The sequence below is a fragment of the Dermacentor variabilis genome, chromosome 1 (genome assembly GCF_050947875.1).
Source record: "Dermacentor variabilis isolate Ectoservices chromosome 1, ASM5094787v1, whole genome shotgun sequence".
Taxonomy (NCBI): domain Eukaryota; kingdom Metazoa; phylum Arthropoda; class Arachnida; order Ixodida; family Ixodidae; genus Dermacentor; species Dermacentor variabilis.
In genome coordinates this window covers 119,097,398-119,102,045 of record NC_134568.1, presented here as the reverse complement: position 1 = coordinate 119,102,045, position 4,648 = coordinate 119,097,398, and positions in this window count along the sequence as shown.

Sequence of the window (4,648 nt, the reverse complement as noted above, 5' to 3'; positions counted from 1 at the left end):
CGTGGTGTTCTTGAAGAAACACACGAGTTAGAACTACGTCGGGCACCTTTTTTAACTGGAGAAAAGAATAATAAAATTGAGACTCCATGCACTGTTGCGCTTAGGCATGCCATAATTTGTACATTCAAGAGTTTTGTGGAGCCCTGTGCGGCTATCCAATGCGTTACCGAACCCTCTCCCTCCCCGAAATATTCTCGTTGATCGAATCCTAACGATTATTAAAATGGAAAGTTGGGCGTGTTGGTATACATTCGTAATGGTAACAGCGCGAACAAAACGACGACGGAGTGAAATTATATAATAATAAAAGTATATAATACGGTATGTTTCTTGTACATCGGGCCGTGTATTTTGTAAAAAAAAAAAAAAAACAGCGCTCGTCCTATGTCCTTTCACTCTGTCGTCGTTTTGCTCGCACTGTTACGATTAAAATCCTAACGAGTACTGGCACAAAATGGTTATTTCTCTCAGGTTGTTACCGCCCCCATAATCACGATATGAGATCTAAGTTCCTCGAACATGTCACATAAACATGAAATATACCATCTTTTATGTGACACATTCAAAGCGCGCGCCAAATGGATTGCGGCTTCATAGCGCAGGGTGTTACGTCTCAATATGACAATGAACACTCCTTGGACGTTCCCCACGAGGCCGTCCTTTCATCAGCGCGCTCCCAGACGGCGACGAGACCCGGCATAGACTGTGACGCGCAAACAAAGGAGCTCACTTCGAGGCGACAATTGCCATCCTCCGTGGAAGCTGTAATTACCGCGAAGAGCCCTCTACCTGACCCTGACAGGCTGAACTAATTGATGAAAGGGACCAGCGTCGAGGACTATACCGTGAGAATAGCGTCGACTTTGAGTTTCCCAGATTGTGAGGTGGCTGCCTCGTATGCGGGGGCAAGGGTGCAGTATAGCAGGCGGAATCCTGCGGAATGGTGCGACAATATGGAATAGATATTGCGAGCGGTTCGACGATTATTACTGGCCGAGATACAGTCATCAGGTTCCCTAGCCTAGTCTCCTAGAGAAGACGGCTGTTTTAAAAGCGGAGACTTTTGGTGCAGTGGAAGTGGTGCTGACGGGTCCTGATGTGAACTCAGGCGTTTAATATGCTCCGACATGGAGGGGGCTTCCGTATCTGGAGCCAGTGTAAATAATGTAAAATAAACCTTTTTTTCCTTCATTCCTGCAGGGGCGTCTGCGTTAGCAGGCGTTTGGTGTGTTGCGACACAACGTACCCGAGCACACGAGGGTTGGACCCTCCCGCGTCTAACCGTGCGTGGCTTAGCCGTGTCCGGAGAAAAGGGGATCCTGGGGGTTGAGCCAATTCCGGGTGTTTGGACCTTTGCGGCCCCCTCGGCGGCGGCAACACACCTCTTTGGCCTCTGCTTAACGTAGACGGCACCCCGGGACTGACCCACCCGGGGGAAATCGGTAGTTGCCTTTTCCTATCCTTCTCTCTAATCTTCGTCTTTCTCTTGCTTTCAGTCTTTCCTGTCTTCTCTTGGCTTCTTTTTACTTCCACTCTTTCCAGACAGCAAGGGTTAACCTTGTGTGAGATATCCAACCTTGGTTATAACAGATTTGGTTATAGTAGTGTCGTACAGCTGGCGCGTGCAAGACGTGTCTTTTCACGGTCCTGCAGCGTCCCCTTGTTGGGCTTCATGGTGGGTGGCTGGCGGTGCTACCGAATTGCCGCATATATCTATGGCAAGTTCTTTTCCACCACTTGTTGATCGCCCTCATAAACGAGGGCGCACCGAAGAAGTATTTAGGTTCTATGGCCGTCATATATAGTGAAAACTTTCCCAAATTTCATGTCATTCACTTCGAGAAAACCGCAAAGTCAGCGAGAATGATCTCTCTTTTTCCAGTGTCAAAATCAATAACCAGTGTTCTTGTCCAAGGCTTTAAAGTTTCCAAACTTGCAAGTGGAGATCTCCTTTTCGAACTCCGAGATAAATATCAGTATGAAAGGCTTCCGAATCTTGTCTCTTCTTTTCGGGACGTTCTAGTGAATGTGACACTGCATCGCACCATGAGCACCAGCCGTGGTGTTGTATCTGATAGTGACCTGATTGATCTGACAGAGGCTGAACTACTTGAAGGCTGGAGTGACTAGAATGTGATCAGTGTAAAACGAATCAAAATGAGGCGCGATGGTAAAGAAATACATCTTATTCTCACATTCGGTTCAACTGTTCTGCCCGAAACAATCGAGGCAGGCTATGTGAAGATTAGGGCCAGGCCGTATATCCCAAATCCCCTCCGATGCTTTAAATGTCAACGGTTCGGCCACAGTTCCCAGAACTGCCGTGGCCGACTAACCTGTGCCAAATGTAGCGACCATGAACATCCGTCCGAGTCATGCGAGAACACTCACACTGTGTGAATTGTGAAGGGGAGCACCCCGCTACTCGCGGTCCTGCCCATCTTGGAAAACAGAAAAGGAAATATTGGCAATCAAAATCAAAGAAAATATTTTGTTTAAGGAGGCACGCAGGCGCGTATCGTTCTTACCAAAGAATAGCTTTGCCGAAGTGGCGCGTCAGGGGGCAGTGCCACAAGGGCCTCCGGCGGCTGTCCGGCCCACACATAGTGAGCCGACAGTGACGACACTTGCCCCCTCGGCGGTTGCGGCTGGCGCTGCTCCGTCGTCCGAGAAGAAGCCATCGGCCTCAGGGCTGGTGGCCTCAAAGGCCTCATCCCTTGACAAGAAGCCTTCTCAACAAACAAATCGCTCACAAGAGCGGGTATCCAGCGCTTCGCAGGAGGTGATGGACACGACACCCAGTCAAACGGCACCACTAGCGCCTAAGGAGCAACGAGAATCTCTCAGCCGCGCCAAAAATAAAGAGAAACATCGCATTACACGACCGGCAAAGGGCCCTGTAACCTAACTTTTCTTGTGGGACACACAACACTAACCTCGTTCCCATTATGGATACCCAAATATTACAATGGAACGTGAGAGGACTTCTTGACAATCTTGACAATGTTAAAGAACTCCTTCACAAGTTCACTCCAATGGTGCTGCGTGTCCAAGAAATACACCTAAAATTAACAACGACCAACTTTCTAAGGCAATATGCCACTTTCCGCAAATACCGTGATGATGCACTCACCTCCTCGGGGAGTGTAGCCGTAATAGCCGATAAGGGCGTTGCATGTCAGCAAATAAAACTCCGAATTAAAACTCCGCCATACATAGTCGTTGGTGATCTAAACGCACATAGCCCCCTGTGGGGCGACTCGCGTTCCGATGCGCGTGGGCTCCTGATAGAAAATTTTATATTTTCTTAGGGTGCATGTTTATTGAACAAAAAAGAACCAAGGTACAACAATGTTACACATAACACATACTCGTCCATAGACTTGAGCATAGTTTCGAGTTCACTATTTTCGTACCTGAAGTGGTCTGTATGTACTCAAGAACCCCCTATGGGAGCGACCACATCCCAATTACATTAAAGCTAACAAAACCAGATGCATGCTCGCCGCATTTCCCTCGATGGAACCTCGAATCAGCGAACTGGGAACTGTTTCGAGAACTCACATATTTAGGCGGGGAAATTTCTGATTTTAATGTGGACGATGCTATGGCATACCTAACTTGTTTTATTATTGACGCTGCAACTAAATGTATTAAACAAACTAACGGACTGGCAAATAACCGTCGCATCGCATGGTTGAATAACGAATGTCGAAAAGCACGCAAAAATCAAAACAAAGCTTGGGGATTGCTTCGCAATTATCCAACAGCTGAAAACCTTATTAATTTCAACAGGTCAAATCTCAAGGTAGGAGAACACGTCGACGTGCAAAGAGATAGAGCTGGGAGCGGTACATATCTGGGATAAATACTTACAAAGACGAGGCAAAAGTGTGGAATGGAGTGTATACACTAAAGGCCGGAGAGACGAAACCCCTGCCCTTAGTAAGTACCCAAGGATATGGCCTGGAAGACCAGGCAGACTGTCTGGGTGAACACTTTGCGTATATCTCCAGTGCATCTCTATACACAGAATCATTCCTGAAGTTCAAAAAACGCGCAGAGCGACCGCCCCTTGATCGTAAATGTGCCCAAAATGAAGATTACAACTGCCCGTTCAGTTTAGCTGAGCTTAAAACTTCTCTTGCTTGTTGTAACAGCTCACCACCATGTGGTGACCGTATCATATATGAAATGATCAAGTACCTCCACCCTGAAACACAGAAGACACTCTCACTTTTTAATGTCATGTGGGCGCCTGGATATATTCCATCTCTTGGAAAGAAGCTATAATAATACCCATATTCAAACAAGGTAAGGACCCGTGCCTGCCTAGTAATTACAGACCTATCACTTTGACAAGCTGTCTCTTCAAGCTCTTTGAAAAGATGATAAACCAGCGCCTAGTATATCTCCTTGAGAGCAACGGACTACTCCAGTGTAGTTTCAGAGAAGGCAGGTCGACCGCAGACCACCTTGTCCGCATTGAGGCAAATATAAGGGATGCCTTCATACACAAACAGTTTTTTCTCTCCGTATTTCTTGATTTGGAGAAAGCATATTACACCACATGGCGCTTCGGTATTATCCGAGACCTTTTCGTTATGGGTATCCACGGCAGTATGCTGAGCATCATCGAAAGTTACTT